Here is a 26,876-nt window from a genome sequence, read left to right as displayed (position 1 = left end):
TGTTACTGTTTCTATATATATATATATATATATATATATATATATATATATATACACACACACACACACACACACACACACACACAGAGTTTCACTACCTTGTCTAGGCTGTTCCTTAACTCCTGGCTTCAAGCAATCCTCTTGCCTTGCCCCCTCCAAATATTGGAATTACAGGTGTAGCTACCATCTCCAGCCTTTTTTTTTCTTTTCTCTCTCTCTCTCTCTCATAAATTAGAGATGAGGTCTCACTATTTTCCCTAGGCTGGTCTCAAACTCCTGGCCTTAAGTGATCCTCCCACCTCATAATGTGGTCACATCTCAGCATAGAGTTTATGAATCTGTCTCCTCTTCACTCATTTGCTAAAAATCACCTCCTTCTGGAGACCCTCCATGACTGTTCTATCTAATATAGCTTACCCCACTGCCCTATCACTCTTTACACCACCCTCATTTTGTTATCCTCAGAGTATTTATTATTCTCTGAAGAAGCATCCCATAAAAATCTAGCTAGTAATCTTATCTCCTTATTAGAATATAAGCTCCATGAGCACAGGGATCTCTCTGTATCAGAACCTGTGTGCTTGGCATGTAGTCGAGTCAATAAATGTTTCTGAGTGAATAAATTATATGGAAATTGAAGAATACAAGCTTCTCCACATAAGTGATGGGAGAAAAGATAAAAAGAGAGGTAGAGAAAGACTATCTCTTTCTTTAATCTTCCATCCCTGTTGAAATTCCACTACTCAAAAAAGGGAGACAGAAACTAAATCAAAACATAAACAAAAGAAATTAATTATTGGTTTTTATGCTTCCTGATAATTTAAGGGATTTTCAGGGATAGCTTTGACAAATGCAATTTTTTTGCTTTAGGCGCTGGCACTAAAACTTTGAGATGTGGTTTCTTGTACTTATAACAAGGTTGGCCTATAGAGGGTGCTAGTTCACTTCAAAAAAGTAAAAGAAGTGCATGAGTTTCCACTGGGTCTGGAAGTTTACAAAGCAAGCCGGGACACAGCTTAGTAACAATTGCTACATTTTGCTTCATAACCAAAGTTTAGGGGGAAAAAAAGAAGCAATCTGTGACAATACCAGAGGCATTCAAAGATGTCCCCTGAGGAAAATAATTGGCATCATTCTTCAAATGCAAAGAGAAGCCAAGCTAAGAGAATCGTCCATTTTCAATTTTTTTTTTAGTTCTTATTTTTTGGTAGAGAAGGGTGTCACTATGTTGACTGGCCTGATTTTGAACTCCTAGGCTCAAGGGATCCTCTGCCCCTCAGAGTGCTGGGATTCCAGGTATGAGCTACCAAGAGATGCATCCAGAAGTTGAAAAGACTGAATCTGTAGTGAAACAGAAGACCCAGGTTGGGGGAAGTTAAGTTCTCAGCCCTGGAGACAGGGGAGGTTGACAGGCCTCTGCCACATTCCACCCCACACTTCATGCTGGGACGTTCGGGAGACTTGGTGTGAGATGCCTATAGACTCTGTAAATTGAGGAGTGTTCTGACAGCTGTGTTTCCTGAAACTGAGTCTTGATTTCAGAGATCAGCATGGGATATGCATGGTGGTGGTAGGGTTGGCACAGAAGTGGGGCACTACTTGAGAGTTTTGATACATGTAGTTTGTCACGGCAAGGACCAAAGCAAGTGAAGCTGGCAGGAGGGAGAAGCCTCTTCAAAGTCTGGATCTGCGAAAGAATATTCAGAAGAGGAAATGAAACAAGCGAGTGAGTTCTTAAAAAAGCTATTGAGCTCTCTAAATGAGCAACAACTGAGATGGCTTTGGTAGTCCAAAGCTAATCACAAGGCTGGGATTATTTTTTTTTTGACAGTAAGTTTCACTTCTGTTGCCCAGGCGATTGTGCAATGGTGCAATTTCCGCTCACCGCAACCTCTGCCTCCCGGGTTCAAGAGATTCTCCTCCCACAGCCTCCGGAGTAGCTGAAATTAAAGGCATGTGCCACCACACCCAGCTAATTTTGTATTTTTAGTGGAGATGGGGTTTATTCCTGTTGGTCAGGCTGGTCTCGAACTCCCAACCTCAGGTGATCCACCTGCCTCGGCCTCCCAAAGTGCTGGGATTACAGGTTTGAGCCACCAATTCTGGCCTGGGATTCTTTTATTTATTTATTATTTATAGAAATAGGAAGGGGAGGGGCCTCACTATGTTGCCCAGAGGGGTCTTAAACACCTAGCCTCAAGCAATCCTCCAGCCTTGGCCTCCCAAAGTGTTGGAATTACAGGCATGAGCCACTGTATCTGGACAAGGTTAAGATTCCTTTTTTTTTTTTTTTAACCTCAAGGCTGAGATTCTTAATCCTAGTACTCTAGCCGTCATATTCCAGTGATCAGATGCAAAATCTGTAATTGCTCTGACAGGTCTTATCACTGCGTGTGGTGCTTTCACTGAGTGAGTGCCCTTGTTTTTGTCAGTTCAAGGTGGCTTAGTTACTTTATTGTAATGTTCAATGGCTAAAGTTTAAACAAAAATCAATAAAGGACAAGGAATGAGTTTGCAAAAACAAACAGCCACCTCCCTCAATTTAATTGTAAAATCAATCAACTCAGTTTTTTGGCACGGTGCAGGGAAAACATCTATTTGTCCAATAAACTGTCTCATTGATTAAATGGCTCATTTGGAAGAGATGAGGAAAGTCTAAGATTTTAACCTCAAAGAAGAAAATGTATCTTCCAAACACGTTTTTAAGACTCTGAAATTAGATTATTTTCCTTTAAGGATTTGCTTCATACCAGGTGCTCATCTAATCCTTCTTTTGCTATTTTTAATCATTATTCATCTATGTAAAAGGGAAACTATTTAGATGCTTAAAAGTCAATGTCAGCTCACAAACCCAAATTTCAGCAACTGAAAAGCAATAAGTAACAATGATTCAGATCTTACTGGCAGCCACTTTATACACTATTTTATTTGGACCTCATAACAACTATATGAGAGAGAACTGTGCACTCTCTGCCAGGGGTTAGCATTAACATAAAGCCAAAACCCAGGTAGGCCATGAAAATGAGCAAAGCTGGCCAGTTATGGGTACTGTCACCTTACAAGGAAATGGAAACCATGTTTCTGGGTCATGTTTCTTAAGAGAAGCCAAAAGATTTATGTAAAGTCTCCTGATTTTTTTTTTTTCAATGGTGGTAATTGATTAAAGAAAATATTTTCAATACTGTGTGAATTGAATAAAGGGAATTTGAGCTGGCACTTAGCAATGTCCGGTATTGAGGTGAAAATAAGGCTGAGGGCTGGGCATGGTGGCTCATGCCTGTAATCCTAGCACTCTAGGAGGCCAAGACAAGTGAATTGCTTGAACCCAGGAGTTCAAGACCAGCCTGGGCAACATGGTGGAATCCTGTCTCTGCAAAAATTACAAAAAAAAAAAAAATTTAGCTAAGCATGGTGGCATGTGCCTGTAGTCTCAGCTACTTGGGAGGCTGAGGTAGGAGGATTGCTTGAGTACAGGAGGCTGAGGTTGCAGTGAGCTAAGATCAACCACACCACTACACTTCTGCCTGGACAACAGAGCAAGACGCTCTGCTGTCTCAATTACGTTCACGTAATAACACTCATGGCTATAATCCTAGCACTTTCGGAGGCTGGGTGGGCAGATCACTTGAGATTGAGAATTCAAAACCAGCTTGGCCATCAGAGTGAAATCCCATCTCTACTAAAAATACAAAAAATTAGCTGGGCATGGTGGTGCACACCTGTAATCCCAGCTACTTGGGAGGCTGAAGCAGGAGAATCGCTTGAACCAGGGAGGTGGAGGTTGCAGTGAGCCGAGATGGGGCCACTGCACTCCAGCCCAGGGACTGTAAGAAGACCACCCTGGTGAGAAGATCTTGACCACAGGTATTTACGTTGGATTAAAACATTCTGATAATTCAGAATGTTTGTGCAAATAAGATTTCTAACCCAATTTTATGGTGGTATAATTTATATATGGTAAAATTTACCTCTTTAGCTATTCAGTTTAGGAATTTTGAAAAATGCAATCACCACTACAGTGAAAATGCAGAACATTGCCATCACCCCAGAAAGCCTCCTAGTGACCCTTTGGAGTCAATCCCCTCCCCTCAGCCCAAGCTCCCGGTGACTACTGATCTGATTTCCATCAGTGCACGTCTCGCTTTTCCAGAGTGTCATCTGAGTGCAACCGCACAGAATTTCTCATAGTGTTTTGCGTCTGGCTTCTTTTCCTTGGCATGTGCTTTTGAGATTCATCCTATGCTGTTGTATTATCAGTGGTATTTTTTTTTTTCTGAGTAGTATTTTATTGTTTGGATATACCACAGTGTGTTTATTAGCTTACCACCAGTAGATGGACATTTGTATTGTTTGCTGTTTCTGGCTGTTAGAAATAAAGTTAATCTAAATATATATATATATAAAAAAAAGGAAGTTAGAAAGTTGCTAGTTTTCAGTAGAGAGGGACAGAAGGTCAGGACTGCTCTGCTCTTGGCTCGCAAAGGTGAGGGTGGTTTGCTGAAGGCAGTCACTTGAGGAGTCATAACTCCACCAAGGTCAAGGAAGCTGGTATAGAACAGGCAGGTCATAAGTGGCAATCTCGGGTCCCAAAAGACCCTGGAAAAGACCTGGAGCCATTTCAGGATTGGGAAACAAAGAGAAAAAGTGGAGCAAACAAAATTCCTCAGGTTTCATTTTGTTTGTTACCTAGGCTGGAGTGCAACAGTGTGATCTCGGCTCACTGCAACCTCCATCTCCCTGGTTCAAGCAATTCTTCTGTCTCAGCCTCCTGAGTAGCTGGTACTACAGGCGCTATCTCAAGCCATCAAGAAAGATTCAGAAAAGCTCCAAGTATCAGTAGTTGGGAGCTAGTGCAATATAATACTTTTTGTCTTAATTATTAGTGTCTTAATCCCTCTCTCAGCTCTTAGGCTGACGTCACCTGGAAGGTAATATTTACTACATTGCATTTCTATAAATGGTGACCTTTTTTGTATGGATGTTGGACATCAGGGAATGCTTTTAAGTTAACTTTGCATTTCATCAGATCCTCCTACTATTTAATTTAATCTCATTCTGTCATTTCAACTCAAGATTTATTGTTCTTGTCTTACATTCTAAAGAACTGAGGGCTGTCTTTGAACTGGATATGAAAAGTGTCACCTCAAACAGTCTACCAATATATCACTGAAAATTTAAAATGACAAATACAACAACAAAAATGCTCTCCACTGGTCCACACACCCCAGAAGTTCTCTGTATTGTTTAAATTACTTTTGAGTTTAAATTGCAATTGTTGTAGTAAATTAGCTAACATCTGCTTTCTGCCTGACAGTGAAGGCCACCCTACTAGCAACCAAATACACTCTTTGCTTGAGTCATTTATTTACTATCCAGGACAACACTGGCTCACAGAAGTATTATATGAGCCACATTTTATTTTAAATGTTGTAGTAGTAACCACATTAAAAATAAGTGGGAACAGATAAAATTAATTTAATAATATGTATTTAGCTCAGTACATCAAAAGTATTACCATTTCAATACATAATCAATATAAAAAGTATTATTGTTATTTTGAGACAGGGTCTTGCTCTGTCACCCAAGCTAGAGTGCAGTGAAGCTCCCTGCAACCTCAACCTCCTGGGCTCAAGTGGTCCTTCCACCTCAGCCTCCTGAGTAGCTGGGGCCACAGGTGCACACCACTGTGCCTGGCTAATTGTTTTATTTGCAGAGACATGGTATCACTATGGTGCCCAGGCTGGTCTCTAACTCCTGAGCTTAAGTGATCCTGCTGCCTCAGCCTCCCAAAGTGCTGGGATCACAGGTGTGAGCCACCATGCCCAGCCAATACAAAAATTCTTAATGAGATATTTTATGTTCTTTTGTCTTCATACTAAGTCTTCAAAAGTCTATGGGTAATATAAACTTACAGCACATCTCAATTTGGACTTGTTACTGAAGATTAGCTACCCCAAAATATGCCACTTTGGCAAAAGGATTATTTTGAGCTGAAGGCAATTGTAAATTAACAGGCACAGAAAGAGTTCTCGGTCCTCTCCTTATCTGCCTAAAATCAGATCATAAACTTCACTTGGGGCAGGTCCCCTCTCCAAACATCACCTGCCAGGAAGGGAAGAATGACTATTATCACTGGAGATGAGGATTCAACACTGAGATGAGTTTGCATAAACAGAACTTACTAAAATAACCCTTACCTACCATTGATTCTCCCATTGTTTCCTACTCACTTTCTATGATTTACCATCCCTTGAATCCCACTCTTTTTTCTTTGTTAAAATGGTATATAAGCCCTCAAGTCTAACTGCTTCTTTGGGTTTCACTTCTTTTATGTGAACTCCCATGCACATAACTATTAATAAAAATTGTGTGCCTTTTTTATTTATCTGTCTTTTGTTAGTTTATTTAACTTAAGAAGATAGAGGAAAAGTTTTTCCTCCTCATCACTATATTACAAGTGCTTAATAGCCACATAAAGCTAGTGGCTTTCTACTAGACAATGAAGGTCTAGGAGAATGATATGTAGCATAAATCATTCCAATCTACACTTTATTTTTTAATGCAAAAAACCTATTTTGTCTGTACTTTTTCTGAGGTCGCAAAAAATCAACATAAACAGTGTTACATTTTAGCAACTATGAGCAATTAATAACTTAATGGAGTCTGTAATACTTCAGTTTTATATTCTTGAAGGTTTCAGACCATGAGAAAAAGACCAATCTTTTCCCAAATTTCTTTATACTTTGGTCCTAAAAAAGCTATTATTAATAGTTTTTCAAAGTGAAAAAAAGGTAGAACTCAATTAAAAAGTTATATGTGGTTTTTAAAATAAATACATACAAAACAAGATTGAATAAAAAAGCTAGGCACAGAGGCTCACACCTGTAATCCCAGCACTTTGGGAAGCTGAGGCAGGTAGAACACAAGGTCAGGAGTTTGAGAGAAGCTGGGCCAATAGGATTAAACTCCATCTTCACTAAAAATACAAAAATTAGCTGGGCGTGGTGGTGTGCACCTGTAATCCCAGTTATTTAGGAGGCTGAAGCAGGAGAATCGCTTGAACCTGGGAGGCAGAGGTTGCAGTGAGCTGAGATCGTGCCATTGCACTCCACTCTAGTCTAGGCAACAGAGTGAGATGCTGTCTCAAAAAAAAAAAAAAAAAAAATTATATGTGGTTTAAAAAACCAATAAATACAAACCAAGGCTAAATTAAAGTAAGAATTAGTTTTCTTTGAAATTCTGCAAAGAGCTTTGTATTTTGCTGGAATTTTCTATTTTGTAATCCGTCGTTTCTAGTAGTACAGGGTAAGGAAACCCCAGAGCCCAAAGAAAATAACCACATGTTCTGAAATTAATTAAAAGTACAAATCTGTGTTTTAAATAGCAAGATGTCCCATTCAGCGGTTTTAATTATTTCACATCTTTGAAACAACAAATGGATTTGATTAAAGTATAATTTGATCTATTAAAATGTAATTAAAGGCATGTGTTCAAGCACTTCTATTATTTCTCCAAAAATATAAAGATGTGCCCTTTATCCCTTTGCATATTTTTTGGCTTCATTTAAAATTTACACAAGTGTTCAATATCTAAAATCTAAAATTAGGATTAGATGTAAAATTTCCACGACTGTTATTTTAATCTTCCCACCATCACATCAGACATGAAAGATGAATTGCAAATCTTCTTCCTGCTTTTCTTTCATGCTCTGGTCTGCTCTGAATGAAGACTCATGCTGTGGCAGTTAAATGAAAATAAGATCTTTTTTCCTTTGGCTTAACTTTACTCACAGAGGATTTGTGTGTGTATGTGTGTGTGTGTGTGTGTGTGTGTGTGTAATTCCTGGTAGAGGAGAAGATAAAAACTCATAATTAACGGGCCTAGTAGACTTTATGGTGATATCAATTAAATTTTTGATAAATGAATGACTCTCTGAGTAAATGAATGAATATGGCTGTGACATATAATGTAACAAATACCCAGGACCCTGGTATTAGAATCAATGCCTGGCTCTGAGTGTCATCCATAGTCCTCATGCAGTCTTCCACAGGTGATCACTCCATGATGACTATTCTCTAGAAGATTATATAAAAATAAATCTGCAGAAGGTTAGGGATGTTTGGGGCTGTTAGCACAATTCCTCAAAGGAACTGAAAGTCTGATCGGATCTGTACAACTCTGTACATCTTGCATCCTGCCACGTCACAAAATCTCTGCCGTTTAGTTCTGCTATCACCCCAACAATTCACCTAAAAAGCTGGAACTGTCCAGAAAACAAGCTGTGGCCCTACTGAAATCTAAAGCCAAACACATTGTGGTGCTTCTAGCCTTTTGTGTGTTCTAATTCTATGTCAGGGGTTTAACTTACAGTTCACAGATTCCTACTCAGATTGTGGCTTTGGGAAGTCTTTTTTTTTTTCTTCATTTTTCTGCAAAGAGCTTTCAGTGGATTCTTGCAGGACCAAGAACCACTGCACAAAGCACACATGCACACTGCGAACCGAGAAGCAACGCTGTCATAATCAGTCAGCTGAGAAGAACCCTCTGATGCCTGACTGCCAAGGACCCTGCTAAGCTGCTTTGCATCAAAAGAACAGACAATCTTGGCTTGGCACATCACATTTTAGCAACGGGGTGTCCTTTGGACTGGTGGCTTCAGTTCAGTCCAAACACAAGTGTAAACCACACTGGGCTTTATGGATCAGAATTTTTAACTGTAGAGAAAAGATCACGCACAGGGGTGGTATATCAAATATTTATGCCTGGGTCTTCACCACACCTATACAGAGATGGTAATTGAAATTAAAAGCATCACTTTTTTTTTTTTTTTTTTTCAGACGGAATCTTTCTCCATCACCCAGGCTGGAGTGCAATGGCGCAATGTCAGCTCACTGCAATTTCTACCTCCTGATTCAAGCGATTTTTGGGCCTCAGCCTCCCAAGTAGCTAGGATTACAAGCACCAGCCACTACGCCTGACTAGTTTTTGCATTTTTAGTAGAGACCGCGTTTTGCCATGTTGGTCAGGCTGGTTTTGAACTCCTGATCCCCAGTGATCTACCTGCCTTGGCCTCCCAGAGTGCTGGAATTACTGGTGTGAGCCACTGTACCTGGTAGAGAGAATAATCTTTTGATACAATGAACAAAAGTAGAACTTGACCATGAGGTAATTGCCATGTCATACCATGGAAATAGCGGCATGAGGGATGGCTGAGGATATTCATCTCTACAAATCATTTTCAAAGTTTATCTAGGTTATTAAACCAATAAAACATGGGAAAAAACAATGGTATGCATTCTTTCACACTTGATCTTAGCCAAAAGCCAAGAAGTGATGGTATGTATTCTTTTTTCCAAATACTTATCAAGGTCACCTAATAAGAGCAATTTATCTCCCTGAGACGTTTTCTGCTTCTGCCTTGTCCCATGTTAATGAGCCGTGGTGGCTCGTGGTGGCTCATGCCTGTAATCCCAGCCCTCCTTAATGAACTAAAGGATGAAATCACATGATTTTCTCTTATATATGCAGAAAATAATGTTTAAATCAATGGTGAACTTTTGAAAAAGGTGTTTAGAAAACCAGGAATAGAGAAAACGTTTTTTTTAAGCTGCCAAAAGTCAGCAGCAAATTTAGTATTTCTTCGATAAATATTAGAAGCATTTCCTGTAAGGTTGAGAATAAGTCTAGGATGCCTTTTTTGTTTTGTTTTGTCTCAAAAAATTTTTTTTGAGACAGTCCTACTTTGGCCTGCCCAAAGTATTTTGGGATTACAGGCATGAACCAGCATGCCTGGCCTCTAGGAGGCCTTGCAAATTATCCTTACTTTCCATGTGATATTGGAAGTTTTGACCAATAAAATCAATGAAGAGAAATAAAAAGGCATAAAGATCAGAAGAAAGAGAGTCAAGGGACTCAGCCGTCGTTATTTACAGATGACATAAATATTCACAGAAAACTCACAAGAGATTTGGCAGAGTCTATTGAGAATTGTGAATAGTGTTCAGGCAAGTTCTAGAGACTTTTCTGCACTCTAGTAACCTAGGAATTAACCTAACAAAAATGCACAGCTTCTCTTGAAGAAATCTTTAACATTCTACAAAAGGTGTATTATTCCAACTTTAACGTACCTACAAATTACCTGGGGATGTTTAAGAAGCAGATTCTGATTCAGTAACTCTAGGTCCCATGCTGAAATGCTGTGGCATCATCACAGCTCACTGCAGCTTCGACCTCCCCAGCTCAAGTGACCCTCCTGCCTCAGCATATGGACTAGCTGGGACCACAGCGGGGTGCTACAACAACCAGCTAATGGTTTTGTTTGTTTGTTTGTTTGTTTGTTTGTTTAGTAGAGACAATGTTGCATTACATTGCCTAGGATGGTAGCTGGTCTTGAACTCCTGGCCTCACTCAGGCAGAGCCTGAGTTGACATTTCAAAGCCTCTCAGGTGATGCAGCAGGCACTGTACAACCCTTTGAGTTGAGTGGTCCTGAAGCACTTAAAGAATACATGCAGGCTAGGCGGGGTGGCTTACGCCTGTAATCCCAGCACTTTGGGAGGTCGAGGTGGGTGGATCATGAGGTCGGGAGTTCAAGACCAGCCTGGCCAAGATGGTGAAACCCGAACTCTATTAAAACTACAAAAATTAGCTGGGCGTGGTGGCAGGTACCTGTAATCCCAGCTACTTGGGAGGCTGAGGCAGAGAATGGCTTGAACCTGGAAGGTGGAGGTTGCAGTGAGCTGAGATCACACCACTGCACTCCAGCCTCGGTGACAGAGCAAGACTCTGTCTCAAAACAAAAAACAAAAAACAAAAAAAAATACATGCAGACAGAAGTCATGCTCATGTGGAGACTCTACCATTGTAAAGATTCTAATTACTTCCAAACTAGTCTATGATTTTTAATACGATTCTCACCAAAATCCCAGTAAAATTCAGGGGTATAGAGTACTTACTTAATTTATATGAAAAAAGGTCAACTTTTAGAATAAAGAAAGTGGGGAAAACAGAGAATTTGGCTACCATATATTAAGACATGTAACAAAACCAAGGTAATTAAAAAACACCACCACCAACTGGATAATTCCCAGGAACAGACAATAAAACAGTGGAACAGAATACAGAAACAACCCAGAAACAGACCACATGATCTTGATTTATGAAAGAGATGGCATCAAAGCTTTGTGTCCCATGCCTCTAACTAGAATTTTGAGAGGCCAAGGAGGGAGGATTGCTTGAGGCCAGGAGTTCAAGACCAGCCTGTGCAATATAGTGAGATCCCATCTCCATTAATAATAATAATAATAATAATAAAAAGCTTGGTGAAGAAAAAATACTTTGGTAAATGGTATGCATAAAACTGGCTTATTGCTGGGTGCCGTGGCTCACGCCTATAATCCCAGCACTTTGGGAGGCTGAGGCGGGTGGATCACGAGGTCAAGAGATTGAGATCATCCTGATCAACAAGGTGAAACCCCATCTCTACTAAAAATACAAAATTAGCTGGCCATGGTAGTACACGTCTGTAGTCCCAGCTACTCAGGAGGCTGAGGCAAGAGAATTGCTTGAACCCAGGAGGCAGAGGTTGCAGCTAGCCGAGATCGCGCCATTGCACTCCAGCCTGGGTAACAAGAGCGAAACTCCGTCTCAAAAAAAAAAAAAAAAAAACTGGCTTACTATATGGAGAGGATAAAAAATTATCTCTCTCTCTCTCCCTGACACACACACACACACACACACACACACACACAAAGCTAAAGACCTGCAGTTCTTATGCTTCTGGTAGGGACTGGTCTTGGGCTTCTGATTCAGAGGCATGAAGCAGAAGTGAAAGAAACTCTTTCAAGCAAGTTGGCTTCCTGCATCAGCACATGGGGTCCACTGCTTACCTCCTTCAATGACTCACTCTTGGCCTTGCCATTCATAGAAATTCCTCTGAGATTCTCATAACAAGCCAATTCTCACCTGTCGTCTCAGTATATGGTAACTTGAGTTGAGTTTTATAATTTTTCTTTTGGTCTTCATTAATATTTTATTGCAAACTTGGAAAAAGGCACATGAGGAGCTGCTAATCTTATCCAGGTTTAACTATACTCAACTTTTTGATTATTGAAGCCAACACATTAGTGGTTTTCTCTAACTCTGCGTTATTTACAAATTTTATTTTCATATCCTTGTTTTCATTCAAATTCATAATGACTGTTTGATAGGTCAGAGTCGTTACACAAAGCTCTCAAATAATTAGAGCTTTCCTACAAAGCTGGTATAGACCCACTGATTGACCATATCTGGGGATAAGACACTTCCTGAATCTTTCCCTTTGTAACCAGACTCTCTCTAGCTTAGACACCTGGCCTCCCCATGTGTCTAGGAATAATACTCAAAATTTGAAGGTCTCCAGACCAAACATCCAGAACTCGGTGCAGAATAGTGATTGCTTCTTGTACAGTGCTGGCCCTTGTTCAAGGGCTAACAGCTGAGCTTCTGCTATGTGGGACTTTCTTTTTCCTTTTCTTTTTTTTTTTTTTTTTTTGACAGGGTCTCATTCTGTGGCCCACGCTGGAATGCTGTGGCATCATCACAGCTCACTGCAGCTTCGACCTCCCCAGCTCAAACGATCCTCCTGCCTCAGCATCCTGACTAGTTGGGACCACAGCGGGGTGCTACAACAACCAGCTAATGGTTTTGTTTATTTGTTTGTTTAGTAGAGACAATGTTGCATTATGTTGCCTAGGCTGGTAGCTGGTCTTGACCTCCTGGCCTCAAGAGATCCTCCAGCCTCGGCCTCCCAAAATGCTAGGATTACAGGCGTGAGCCACCATACCTGGCCAACCCTTTCTTAAATTACTGTTCAATGAACTGCTTTTTATCCCCATTATTCTCGAACTGGAGCACCTTCCACATTTTTTTGAAAACATGTTTAAACTTGGGATCTTTTCATCCATTTCCCAAATATCTCCATGCAGAAATTTCCCCCCCATCCATACCCCAGTGCTAAAATTACAAGCCTGTGACCTGTCTCTCTTTCTGTAGTGCCCACCTTTGCCTGCCGAGGATTATCATTTGCACCTGACTTGAGTACACTGCCCACTTGTAAGTGTGCCCACTGTTCCCATTAGACACTTGCCAACCTCCCCCATCCTCTTGGCTGGTTTGAACCATTTACCTATTTGTCACCTGTCACAGTGCCTTTATTTCTTAAAATTTATTTTAATTTTAAATTGACAAATTATAGTTGTATATATTTATGAGGTTGTTGTGGCTCAGAAAACAATATCCCCAAGTGAAGGCCTCAGAGGTAGCCTCAGAAGCAAGTTCTCTCTGACCTTCTCCTGCCCTCCTGCCTCTGCCCCATCAATCTTCCCTGAGACTAGCCATAAAAACTATAATCTCTCTTCCCCAAGGTGGGTTATAGAAACCAGAACTCCTGTTTCCCAAACCAGCCATAAAACCTGAAAATATTTCTCTAACCTCTCACCACTCCCCCACCTTCCTGTGTAAGGCCTGGCCATAAAGAAATCTCTGACTTACATTGTTTGACAGTAGGTCATAAGACTCTCTTTCCATGAAGGGTTCTGCCTCATACCTGGAAGGGAGAACAGCTGCACAGAGAGGTCAAGAAGAACCTTAGCAGGCAAGCCTTGCTGAGATTCCCCACTTGGCCTATTTCCATTAGATTATATCTTTTCGGTCCAACCACAGTTCTACACGGCAGTCCATTCTTCACAAAACCTAAGTATAAAAATGGATGGGCCGGGCGCAGTGGCTCAAGCCTGTAATCCCAGCACTTTGGGAGGCCGAGGCGGGTGGATCACGAGGTCGAGAGATCGAGACCATCCTGGTCAACATGGTGAAACCCCGTCTCTACTAAAAATACTAAAAATTAGCTGGGCATGGTGGTGCGTGCCTATAATCCCAGCTACTCAGGAGGCTGAGGCAGGAGAATTGCCTGAACCCGGGAGGCGGAGGTTGCGGTGAGCCGAGATCGCACCATTGCACTCCAGCCTGGGTAACAAGAGCGAAACTCCGTCTCAAAAAAAAAAAAAAAAAAAAAATGGATGGTTGCATCTGTATCTTTGGGTCTTCATTCTAAGGTTCCCATGTCATATAAAACTATGATAAAATAAATTTGTATGCTTTTCTCTGTTCTTTGTTATAGGAGTGTTGGCTGTAAGCCTCAGGATGGGGAGAAAAGAGATCACCCCCTTTCACCCCTGCGAGGTACGAAGTGATGTTATGATTTCCTTTCCTTTTTTTTTTTTCTTTTTTTTTTTTTTTGTGACAGGTTCTGGCTCTGTCACCTAGGCTAGAGTGCAGTGGCACAATCTTGGCTCACTGCAACCTCTGTCTCCCATGCTCAAGCAATCCTCCCACCTCAGCCTCCTGAGTGGCTGAGACTACAGGTGCATGCCATCTCTGACCCCTACTAACCACCATTCTACTCTCTGTTTCTACGAGTTCGATTGTTTTAGATTTTAAATATAAATGAAAACATGCAGTATTTTTCTTTCTCTGCCTGGCTTATTGCACTTTACATAATGTTCCCTAGTTTTTCTAATTTTGATAGAGACAGGGATTTACCATGTTGCCCAGGCTGGTCTCCAATTCCTGGGTTCAAAGCAATCTACCTGCCTCGACCTCCCCAGGTGCCGGGATTATACGCATGAGCCACCACGCCCAGCCCATGATGTTATGACTTATAAATACAATGCAGAGTGAGTAAATCATGCTAAATAACACATCCATCACCTCAAGTACTTATTTTTTGCATGTGTGGTAAAGACATTGGAAATTTACTGTTAGCGATTTTGAAAAGTACTATACATGATTATTAACTACACTTACCACACTGTGACATTTATCTCAAAACCAAAATAAAACACAACCTTACTCCTCCTGTCTAACTGAGGCTGTACTGGTTGATGGTCATCTCCTTGTTCCCTCAACTGCAGCCTTTTGTAACCACCATGCTACTCTCTCTTTCTATGAGTTTGATTATTTCAGATTTTAAATATAAGTGAAAACATACAGTATTTGTTTTTCTCTGCCTAGCTTATTGCACTTTATATAATGTTCCCTAATTCCACCTCTGTTGTTGTAAATGACAGAATTTCTTTCTTTTTCAAGGCTTTTTCTTTCTTAATGGATATGTTATTTAGCTTAATTTAACAGTACCTCTAAAATGCCATAATCTGTTAACCAGTTTCATCTTCCTCAGAATCTTGTCTTTCTTCAACACTATATCATCTCCCCAATAGTTTTCCATTCAATATTAACCAAAATATTATAAGCAATTTTCTCAAATGCTTGCTGAACTCCAATATGTGATGCTGGTGACTCCCTCTGGTATGTAACCTACTAATCCTATCAAAAAAGGAATGTTTAGCTTGGCATACTTGATCTCAGTGAATCTAAAGTAGATATTACTGTTTACCATTCCTTTCTTTAAATGCTTGCATGTCAAATACTGTTCCATTTTCTGGAATGACTTTTACCTGTGTATGGAAATTTGAATGTCATTCTACAGTAAAATTCTAGACAAAAAATAAAGAAAATAAACCACTGATTTCTAGTCACGAATCTATAAACACTAAGGACATTTTACTATGTCATTTAGCAAAAACATTCTGAGGTAGCACGGTTTGACGTTGGTTGATTCAGCACCTCAATAATATTATCCAAGACTCATATTCTGGCTGGGCAGGATGGCTCACGCCTATAATCCCAGAGCTTTGAGAAGCCTAGATGGGTAGATCTTTTGAGCCCAGGAGTTCGAGACCAGCCAGGGCAGCATAGTGAAACCTTGTCTCTACAAAAATACAAAAATTAGCAGAGCATGGTGGCTAATTGAACCTGTAGTCCTAGCTACTCAGGAGGCTAAGGTGGGAGGATCACTTGGGCCTGGCAGGCAGAGGTTGCAGCTAGCGGAGATTGTGCCACTGTACTCCAGCATGGGCAACAGAGGGAGAACTTGTCTCAGAAAAAAAAAAAACCCAGATTTTTTCCATATCTGTGCTCTGCCACCATCACTATGATGGCCTTATCCTTGACTGGCTCTCTTCATGGAGGCAAGGGAGCTATGGCAGCAATGACCTGCTTTCCTACAGACCTTCATTTAGGAACAAGAAAAATATCTAGAAGCTCCCCTTACCTGACCTGCCATTATGTTTTATTTCACAGAACTGGATCACTTTCTGCCTCCAAACCAATCACGGGCAAGCTGAGACAGATCGGAATTTAGTCCCGAGACATACAGGGAAGAGATGGGTAATCCCTTGAAATTGGCTCTTTACCAGCAGGAGAAAGTCCTTGGCTAGGAAACCCTACTGTCTGGTCCAGGCAGAAGGAATTGCTCTCTAATTTGGAGGGTAGTAATATTTGAAGACAGTTACTGATGAAGACCCATTAAAATAACATGGACTTTTTATCTATTCAAAACAGTTTAAAACAGGACTGTGTCCAAAACAAAGGGGCAGATTAAGTTATCTCTAAAATTCCCTGCCAACTGTTCAATGCTGTGATTCTGTTCTCATTGTTTTCACTGTGGAAACGGCTTGAAGTTTGGAAGACTGCATGTCAGCAATGTTTGTGCTGCCAGCAAAAGAGCACAGTTGCTGATCTGTGCACATTTCCCCAAATAGCACATTTGTGGAAAACTGAGTCACAGGGATTCTAGGTACTGTGAATCCACCATCTGAACAATTTTCTGAATGCCTCACATCTTAGACACTGGTGGCTTCCCTGTAAATAAACAAACCGTAATGAGATGATTGACACCTAACATGGGATTGGCCAAAGCAAAGCAGGTTTAGCTAACCGGTTTTCCTCTGGCAAATCGTTTCTTTTTATTTATTTTGGGCTGAAAGCAGATGATTGTGTTAAATAAAGCAACAAATTAAATGTGGATGTTGGTGTCGCGATGGAGGAAAACTTGCAGAAAAGTTGAGGCCTGACGTATTTCATCATGTGCAGAGACAGTACTGTGCTACCTGGAGAGCTATTCAAATAAAATACAATCTATATGCCTTCCACCTGAACAACCCAAGTTCTTGCATCGCTAATTAGGGAAGGTGCAGGGGAGGGTGGGAGGACTAGATAAAGTTATTTTTGTGGCAGTTAAGGTTTGGTTACTTGGAGATCCATAAATCATCAGCCAAGGTTCTTTCCAGCAGAGAGCACAGGGAGAAGCAGCTGCCTGCAGGTGATACTGCAGAGACAGAATCAGAATCATCAGCACTTAGCAACTGGTTAGATTTTCGGAGCAAGAAAGAAGAGTTGACGATAATGTTGAACTTTCTTATTGGGAAATTTTACTAATATTATTGCACAATTACTGCGTGACAGATACTACGCTAAGTGTATTATATAATTATTATATCTCTTACATCTCCTAGAAGTTCTATTAAAAGTACTATTGTTTTTGTTTTAGAGACAGGGTCTCGCCCTGTCACTCAGGCTGTATGTAGTGCAGTGGTGTAATCTCAGCTCACCAGAGCCTCGGGCTCAAGCGATCCTCCTGCCTCAGCTCCCCAAGCAGTTGGGACCACGGGCATGTACCACCATGCCCAGCTAATGTTTATATTTTTTGTAGAGACAGGGTTTTGCCATGTTGCCCAGGCTGCTCTTGAACTCCTGAGCTCAGGCAATCTGCTCACCTCCACCTCCCAAAGTGCTGGGATTACAGGCATGAGCCACCGTGTCCAACCAGTAAGTACTACTGTTATTTCCATATTATAACTAAGGAAACTGAGGCTTTATGGGGTTAATTTAATAAATATCAAAGATGAGATTAAAATCTGGATCTCAATTCTTCATTCGTCACTGCACTCTTTTCTTTCTGATGGGGAGGAAAATGAGAAGTTTCCATTTAGAATTATTGAGTTTTTGTTGTTGTTTTTGTTCTTGAGATAGTTTTGCTCTTGATTGCCCAGGCTGGAGTGCAGTGGTGTGATCTCGGCTCACCGTGCAACCTCTGCTTCCCAAGTTCAAGCAATTTTCCTGCCTCAGCCTCCTGAATAGCTGGGATTACAGGCATGTGCCACCACGCCCGGCTAGGTTTTTGTATTTTTAGTAGAGACAGGATTTCTCCATGTTGATCAGGCTTGTCTCGAACTCCCAACCTCAGGTGATCCACCTGCCTCGGCCTCCCAAGGTGCAGGGATTACAGGCGTGAGCCACGGCACGTGGCCTTGACTTATTGAGCTTTAAATGCTGCCAGGACATTTGACTGAAGATGCCCAACAAGATGCAGGAAATGTTAAATTCAGTTCAAGAAACTATTAAGATTGAGGATAGATCTGATAGTCATTTGCTGAAAGTTCAAGTTAAAGTCATGAGTTTGCCCTGGGAGACTCTGAGTTATACCGCTCCAATTTTGTTGTGTGGATTTTCTAATGCAACTCAAGCATTAGAAATTAAAAGAAAAATTGATCTACAGGCTGGGCTTATTCATCTGACTGGCCCACTCATAACCCATATGACTTTGGACAAGTCAGATATGCACTCTGAGCCTTTGTAAAATGAAGTGTCTTCAGCTCTGAAATTCTAGACAAATGAGGTCCCGGACTAAGGTGATTGCAGTGAGGAAGAAGATGAATACAAGAGTGATTTCAGAGACAACCCGTTGGATGCCAAATGTGAGAGAAGATGGATAGAAGATGGAGACACCTCTGTTAGCCTGAGAGCTTTGGAGACTCAGAGCACTATTAAACAAGATAGAGAAGGGGGTGGTGCCAAAGGTTTTTGAGAGATGATAATGAGCTTTGTTTGGATATGCGGAATTTGAGAAGTTGCTCACAACGTATTTCTTTGGCATTGGTAACTAAATTGCCAGAACACAACAATTTACTTATATACACACTGAACATAGATTTGAAGGTAAGAGGATAGAGCCAGATGACATTAGCCAAACTTTGAGATCCCTTCTGTCTCTATGCTTCTCTGACAACAGTCTCCATAGCAACGTGACTCACTGACCATGTTGGAATACCTTACTGTGGATTAGCCGGTTTTTGTGCTATCTGACGAAGGACAAAGCACTTAATATTTTCTGAATGAGTGGCAGTATGTTTCAGCGTATTTCAAGTATTTTCCCATACCCTAGTTTACTGTTCTTCTCTTTCTCTTTGCACTCCTTTCTGATAGGCCCCTCCTTTACCTTTTCCTATCTTGACCTTCCTTCCCCTAGTCTTTGTCCTACTAGGTACTAGGTGCTTTTTCAGTGGGGAGCTGTTCACTATTTCATCCATTCCCCACCCCCACCCCCATTGTCATCACCATTTCATTCACACTCTTTCTTACACTGCATATAAAAAGCCTCTTGCTTCCTTAATTACTAACCAATAGTAATACTTTTTTTTTTTTTTTAAAGAGACAAGAACCCAGGCTAGAGTGCAGTGGTGCCATTACAGCTCACTACAGCCTCAAACTCCTGGGCTCAGGGGAGCCTACCACCTCCGCCTCCTAAGTAGCTGGGACTACAGGCATGTGCCATCATGCCCAGCTAATTTTCCAATTTTTTTTGTAGAGGTGGGGGTCTTGCTAATTGCCCAGGCTGGTCTTGAACTCCTACCTCAAGCGTTACTCCTACCTTAGCCTCCCAAAGTGCTAGAAATTGAGGTATGAGCCACCATCCCTGGCAACCAACAGTAATTCTACCCCTCAGTCTCCTGCGTCTTTACCCTTATCATGTGTCCTTATCATCATCATCAATAGCTCATTTGGCCAGGCACAGTGGCTCATCCTGGGCAACACAGCAAAACCTCGTCTGTACAAAAAAATATAAGAATTGGCCAGGTGTGGTGGCACATGCCTGTGGGCCCAGCTACTCAGGAGGCTGAGGCAGGAAGATTGCTTGGGCCAGGGAGGTCAAGGCTGCGGTTAGCTGAGATCATGCTTTTGCACTCCAGCCTGGGTGAGACAGCAAGACTCTGTCTCAAAAATAAAATAAAATGGCTGGGTATGGTGGCTCACACCTGTAATCCCAGCACTTTGGGAGGCCCAGGCGGGTGGATCATGAGGTCAAGAGATCGAGATAATCCTGGCCAACATGGAGAAACCCCGCCTCTACTAAAAATACAAAAATTAGCTGGGCGTTTGGCATGCGCCTGTAGTCCCAGCTACTCAGGAGGCTGAGGCGGAAGAATTGCTTGAATACGGGAGATGGAGGTTACAGTGAGCTGAGACTGTGCCACTGCACTCCAGCCTGGTGACAGAGAAAGTCTCCATCTCAGAAAAATAAAAGAAATAAAAATAAAATAAAATGAAAGTTAATTTGTCTCAGACTTTGAATTAATCTGCATTAGCTCATGTAATTGTTGCAATAACGCTACATGGTAGGTACTCTCAGCCCTGTTATACAATGGGTTTGAAATGATCACTGATACACAGATGTTTGAAATGATGGTTACTTGCCTAAGTCTCATGTTGAATGGAGGAGCAAGGAATGGAACTCAGATCATTTGACACCAAAGCTCTGACCACCACACAGCACTGCCTTCTCAGCCAAATGAATATTGTTTTGTTTTGTGTGTTTTTGAGACAGAGTTTCACTCTTGTCGCTCAGTGCAATGGTGGGATCTCTGCTCACCACAACCTTGGCCTCCTGAGTTTAAGCGATTCTCCTGCCTCAGCCTCCCAAGTAGCTGGGATTTCAGGCATGTGCCACCACACCCAGCTAATTTTGTATTTTTAGTAGAGACAGGGTTTCTCCATATTGGTCAGGCTGGTCTCAAACTTATGACCTCAGGTAATCCGCCTGCCTTGGCAGCTCAAAGTGCTGGGATTACAGGCGTGAGCCACTGCGCCCAGTGATATGTTTGTCTTTCTTACCTTTGACCCATTTTATTCCACTTTTCTCAGGTATTTTCAGCATTTTCATTAAGATAATAAATATAACAACTATTTAAGCAGCTAATCCTTAACATAGTTCTGTAAAATGTCCTTTCTGTTTCATTTATTCCTTTATCACTCCCCAAACCCACCAGACCTATACTTCATATTTTCCCAAACATGTGTATACGCAAAGCATTCACCTGCTTTTACATCAAGTCCTTTCCTGTTTATCTCAACCTGAGAAGATTAACAAGGAAAATGATTTTACATATTAGAGGGGGAGAATGCTACAAAAGAATATGAGATACAGATAATTTTGTAAAAAAAAAAAAAAGCAAGCAAGCTTGTATGAGATACTTTATGTACATACATAGAACAGTTAAATCCTGGGCAACATGAAAAAACCTCGTCTCTACCAAAAATGCAAAAATTAGCTGTGCCATGGTGGCACATGCCTATGGTCCCAGCTACTTGGGAGGCTGATTAGGAGGATCGATTGAGCCCTAGAGGTCAAGGCTGCAGTGAGTTGTCATTGACAGAGTGAGACTCTGTATCAGCAAAAAAATAAATAAATAAAAATATAATAATAAAAAAGTAAAGTACACCTGTAATCCCAGCACTTTGGGACACTGAGGTGGGTGGATCACCTGAGGTCAGAAGCTTGAAACCAGCCTAACTAACATGGAGAAACCCCGTCTCTACTAAAAATACAAAATTAGCTGGGTGTGGTGGTGCGCACCGGTAATCCCAGCTGCTCAGGAAGCTGAGGCAGGAGAATTGCTTGAACCTGGCGGCAGAGGTTGTGGTGAGCTGAGACCCTACCATTGCACTCCAGCCTGGGCAACAAGAGCGAAACACATTTCAATTAAAAAACAAAACAGTACAGTGAGTGGCTAAGTGTTCTAAAAAATAAATAAATAAAAGCAACAACCCATGGAAGAGGTAGACCTTAAAGATGAGTAGGATTTGATGGGAAGACAGTAAAGGCAGAAATCAGCATCTCATCACTGACAACTATTTATCAAGCATCTCCATGTGTTTGGCCATTAAATTCAAGTTTTGGGCATAAAGAGATGGAAAAGCCTCTTATTGTCTTTCTCCTAAATACTCTGTGTTTGGGAAAGGCTTAAACAGATAGCAAAAGACACAGCGACACAAAGAAGCAAGCAATACACAGAGCAAGAGTTTCAGGTATTCTAAAAATGCAGGGAACGTATCCCTGGGACAGAGAGTGAGCAGTTTACATGGATCAAAGGGCTCACTCATGAGAACGACAGCCTTCTCTAAGCCAGGCACTGAATACTATGGCTACAAAGAGCTCAGAGTCAACAAGAGGAACCAGGAACTCTAACACGATGTGGGGAGCAGGTTATGAAAAGAGGGGCACCTCTCCCAGTCAGAGGCGTCAGAGAAGGCTTCCTGGTGGTGGTGAGTAGGAATCACATGCAATCGTGCAGGCGAGGTGGGGAGAGGACGCGTCTGCGCAAAGAAACTGGTTAGAAGATGTACTGGTGTGTAGGGAGAAGGAGGACCTCCAGGTCACTCAGGGTTGCTGTGCGAGCACGAGGTGTAAGGCCAGGAGCAGTGAGATGACATGGAAGGGGAAGGTGGTGATTGGCTGCCTTAGGGAGCCTGGGCTTGATATTGAGCCAGGGAAATGTTTTAAGCATCCTTCCGGTTAGGGAGCTGTAAGAATTAGATTCAGGTTGGGCCAAGATTTTAGCGAGCTTCAGATGCCAAACTGAGCAAATCTTCCCTCACTGTGAGTTTGCTATGATCACAGTTCTTACACTTCAGAGAATAACTGTGCTCTAGATATTCGGCTCAATTCAAAGTGCAGCTGCTGAAAAATTTATTAGCGCTGGAGTGCATAGGATGCTGTTCATGGGTGACTAGCATTTCAAAGGGCTGTAGATTAAAAGCAAGAGGTCTCTGAAGTCCAATTTCAAAACCCAGAGCCTCTCCCTCATTTATCTCCTGCTTCCCACCAATCCTGGAATGAGTCTGCAGACCCTGTAACTTCTCATCATCATAGACATCTTTTCTTCTCTATTATCAACCTTTAAATTCCCTTTGGGTCTTTTCTTTTTCTTTCATCACTTACGATGACCCCTTGGTCAGACTACGGAAATGCAGAGCTGAATCCCATAACGGTCCATCGACAGACTGCTGTGCCCCAGGCATTGTTTGGGGCATTTTAAAGCATTATCTCATTTAATTCCCCAAGCAACAGTAAAAGGTGAGTGTCCTTTTACATGAAGAATTTGTGGCACAGACAGGATAAATTACTTGGCCAAATTCACACAACTAGTAATGGACAGAGATTTTTCACATAAGCTTTTGGAATATGAATTGGAACACACTCTTTTCTGTGATTTCCCAAAGCTCTTGGGATAACAATACAAACATTTGTCATGACCTACAAGGGTCTGGATGGTGATTCCTCTGCTCTCTCACCCTACAACCAAACCCAGACAGTTGGCATCCAGGGCCTGAGGTCCTCGCTACTCTGCTATAGTGTCTCTGAGTTTTGAAACAGTTAATTTAGGCTCCTTTATATACAATGAGTTACAAATCATGTTCTATGAGTTTCTGATCTAAGTTAACAGCTTTTTCTCACCAAGGAGATGATCAACAAACACAGAGACAACAAAGAGCTTCAAGGGAGTAATGATCACCTCCAATAAGTTCTTAGCTGGAATGGACCCATCATAACAGACAGACAAACAGGGTAAAAACAGAAATGTCTTAATACGGATATTTTATACATTCATGGGAGACATCCAGAGAATGAGTTTTCAAAGAGGTGGCTTTAAGTTCCACTTTATATATAGCATCTTCAACAAAGAACTATAGATTTTTAGAGAAGTGGCAGGACAACAAGAAAGGACTTTGAGTTTCTGTGAGTAGGCTGGCAGCTTGAGGAGAGGCAAACAAACAGCAGATAAACGCTAGCTGGGAAAGCCTGCCAATAGAAATTCCTCCGGTACCGACTCCAGGCTCATGAGGGTCTAAAGCTGTCTTCAGCCATTAACCTTTTCTTGGGGGAAAAAGTGGGGGTTGGTGGTGGCCAGGATAATTTTGCCTCTGTAAATCTATGTTCTCCTTTTGGGCAAATAGGGGCAGAGACCTCTCCTGTATCTGTTTCTTCTTGAGCATCTTTAGCTCAACCATCCTTTATATTTGGAAAAGTTATTCTGATCTCCCACAGACCCTTTCAGAGTAGGTTCAGCTCTGGCCTGGATTCCTCATTTCTCACTGTTATCTGAGTTTTTTGGGGTCTCCCACCCTCAGGCCATAGTGGTCTGTGGAAGAAGTCTGCTTCCCTGAATAAAGGCCCTAAAGTTCTATTTGCACAAAGCTCAGTCTTTCTCTGTGTTGAACTTGGCTTTGTTACTGTGAGATTTTCGTGTTGTCAACTAACCTGTCTCCGTCTCAGTTTCCTCATCTGTGCAAAATTAGTCATCCCCAAAGTACTACAGATCTAAAATTTTAGAATTCTATGAAGAGCTTTACCCACTAGTAGAAAAGAGAATTAACAAATTCATCATGAGGACGCTGTTTGCACTATTGTCCAGTATAATTATTTAAACTTTCTATCTTTGTGGCATTTATAATTACTTATTGTAAATGAAACTGGTGTGAAGGACATACATTTCTAATGCCTTTAATTGTCATCCAAAGGTACTTTCCAGCTGAAAAATTCCATGATTCTAAGTGTGTATCAGTTTCATGTCAGGCAGGATCAGAGGCTTGGTCAATATTATTTTTTCCACAGTGAAATTGTGTAAGGCAGGAGATCTTACTTAAGCTAACAAATGTGTATCCTTCATAATGGAAGAACAAATAAAAGTGTAATTTGTGGATTTGCTAATAGTTTCTTCCTGCTAAAAATATTAACCTCTTCTATTCCTTAACAAGAACCTAATACACATCGTTTTAGGTTAAAATGTCTGGGAATTTTTGGTGTCTTAAAGTATTTTCTGCAAATTTATTTCTCATCTACAAATTCTATCTCCCTTTTCTGAATGTTCTTGATGCTTCATTTTTTGTGTATTCATCAACTTGAGATGTTTGGCTCCTTTATTTTTATTTTTTGACAAGGTCTCACTCTGTCACCCAGGCTGGAATGTAGTGGCATGATCATAGCTCACCACACCCTTGACCTCCTTATCTTAGGTGATCCTCCCACCTCAACCTCCCAAGTAGCTAGTACAACAGGCACGGGTCACCATGCCCAGCTAATTTTTGAATTTTTGTGAAGATGGTGTTTTGGCATGTTGCCCAGGCTGCTCTTCAACTACTGGGCTCAAGTGATCCTCCTGCCATGGCCTCCTAAAAGGCACTGAGATTACAGGCGTGAGCAATAACACCAGACCTTTTCTAGTGCTCTCTGACCTCACCAACATTTTCATATTTCCCAAATTACTATTGTCTGCAGAGAAAACTCCATCAAATATTTCATTATTTGAAAGAAGTGACACCAATAAAGAATTTGCTGTCTGTTTACTTGGACATGAAAAGCTACCCCAAATTAAGACCTGACATTTTCTCATCTCCTTCTTTGCGATAAAAATAAAACTGAAATTATATTGGGATAAGTATAACACATTGTATCTAAGCAACCATTGTCTCAAATTGTTTCTAAATATCGACAGTAAAAGCTCTAATCTGAGTCAATTTTGGAAGGCACTTATATTCCAAAGGGAAATGAATTTTCAAAATGGTATAGTACTCAACGTTGCACATTTTAGTCTCCAGGGCAAGCAGGGAAATGCTAACAAGCTACCTCTTCCAATTTTGCTATTAATGCAAATTGACGTAAAACTACCTGCTGTGGGCGAAACATTCAGCCTCTGCAAATGGTCTCATTCGGAAATTGTCAGTGTCAGGGAAATGGTGTTTCCCTTCCACAGCTCATTGAAATGGAGATGGCATAAAATGGAGTAAAGGGATCTGCTTTCTAATGAGGCAAAATTAGATGCATTTGAATTGGTGCAAGGACTAAAATGAAGGGAAAATCCCGCCAGTGCCTATTTTTACCTCCTTTGACAGCCTTTGAGCAGCTAAGCAGAGTAAAACTCCACACATACTCAAAATTTCCCACATTGATACAGAATTCATGAGGAAATTATTTTCACACTTTAATGGAATGGCTCTATTGCTTACATTATACAATGTAAGGGAAAAAAATTACTAAACACAGAAGCACATTTCCATGTTTCTCATCAACTTAATTTCTCTGATACAAACGTTAAGAAACTACCCCAACAACTACAGAGCACATTTTGCAACTTTCACTAATGCATAGTATTCACGTGAGGTCAAGAGCAAAAATATTAAAGCAAACAAACAGAAAACAAATGAAAGTAAACCTTTACAGCATATCGTTCCGTGAAATATACATGTTCTGAAGAGTTGTGATATATGATACTGTGGAGCTATTCCAGTTTCTACAATTTCAGTTCTTTTCAGATTGGGTGTTCATAAAATGACCTAGTAAGGAAGTGATAGAAGAAAGTGAAATTTTTTACAGTGGATTATGTGAAACACCGCTAACAAAACCAGCCAAAGTTTCTGAGTTCTTTTTTTTTCCCCAGCCTTCTCACCAGCCAAGTGAGTTTTAAATTTACATAGAATTTTAAAAAATCATCTATTTAATTCACCTATATTTTAGAATAATAGCGTTCTCTGGTTAGCAGTTTTCAGACTTTAAATTTTCAGGACAGTCAAATTTCCCAAAGCAGTAGAAAGAACTAACAGAGAGTTGCCAAACTGTTAATTTTGCCAATAACAACAATAACAAAAAGCTATCATTGTCATTATTTCAGACAGGAAAGGATATTTCAACACCAAAAATGTAGGAAGTTCATAATGTCAGAACACAAAAGAGCTCTTCCCAAGAAATACAATTTGTTAACCGCAGATAATTTTAAAGGATATACTTACAGTTTTATATAAAGTTAGAAACATTTATAACATTAAAATGTATTTTATACTACAACAAATGTTATGTTCCCTTGGTACAATTTGTTAAAAATTTAT

The 26,876-nt window shown here is 40.9% G+C and overlaps 1 long non-coding RNA gene across 2 annotated transcripts in view; it reads right to left on the bottom strand.

The window, feature by feature from the left end:
• Positions 1–26,876, bottom strand: part of LOC141585089 (uncharacterized) — a 230,717-nt gene that overhangs the window by 46,628 nt on the left and 157,213 nt on the right. The window contains exon 5 of one of the 2 annotated variants that reach the window (XR_012518378.1): positions 67–26,327. The exons of the other annotated variant lie outside the window; for it this stretch is intronic. This is a non-coding gene — a long non-coding RNA (uncharacterized LOC141585089). Of the gene's footprint in view, positions 1–66; positions 26,328–26,876 lie in introns of those variants that run through there. 2 annotated transcript variants of the gene reach the window in all.

This window comes from Saimiri boliviensis, chromosome 7, assembly GCF_048565385.1.
Source record: "Saimiri boliviensis isolate mSaiBol1 chromosome 7, mSaiBol1.pri, whole genome shotgun sequence".
Classification (NCBI taxonomy): Eukaryota; Metazoa; Chordata; class Mammalia; order Primates; family Cebidae; genus Saimiri; species Saimiri boliviensis.
Note: the sequence above shows the minus strand (reverse complement) of the source record. Positions and strands in the feature narration are given on the sequence as shown.